This window comes from Malurus melanocephalus, unplaced genomic scaffold (assembly GCF_030028575.1).
Source record: "Malurus melanocephalus ecotype Western Australia unplaced genomic scaffold, MMel_1.1 scaffold_240, whole genome shotgun sequence".
NCBI lineage: Eukaryota > Metazoa > Chordata > Aves > Passeriformes > Maluridae > Malurus > Malurus melanocephalus.
In genome coordinates this window covers 1-621 of record NW_026623472.1, presented here as the reverse complement: position 1 = coordinate 621, position 621 = coordinate 1, and positions in this window count along the sequence as shown.

Genomic DNA, 621 nt, shown 5'->3' with positions numbered 1-621 from the left:
AAGGGTTTTGGCCAAGTTGCTTGGTTTCACCTGCATCAGGTTACCTAGAATGGGAAGGGGAGATGGTCCTGGAGGCATCTTGCCCTTTCCAGACCTTCCTTTCCATGCTGCAAAGGAGAGCAGGCAAGCRATGCAAACCAGGAGGACAACAGTGGCTGCTCCCAGGAGCTCCATCTGCTTCTGTGGCTCAGGAGGGAGTGACTCTGGCTACCAGAATCCGAGTTTATATAGTGAAAGRGWATGTYAGCTCAAGAGCAGAATTTGGGTCACGTGGCTGCGTCAGTCACTATTACCAGTCAATCATTGCCCTGTGTTATGAAACTAAGACCAATTTATTGGTATTAATTACTCATGGAAGACACACCTTATCTCAACCAACTGCAGACGCCAACAGAGATTATGAAATCTGTAATGTGCTCATAAGATTTGTTTTGTTTCACCTAGAGTTAATTGTTAAAGAGATCATGCWAGGGGTACACTCTCCTACTGAGGAGCTCACAGAAATTCACTGACACAAGAGCATCTTSAAAATACTTCAATGCCATGTATATTTTCTGTTCTTCAGTACGGGTTCTAAGAGGCCTCAGTGGTGTGAACCATCCTTCATTGATCCTGAAATGT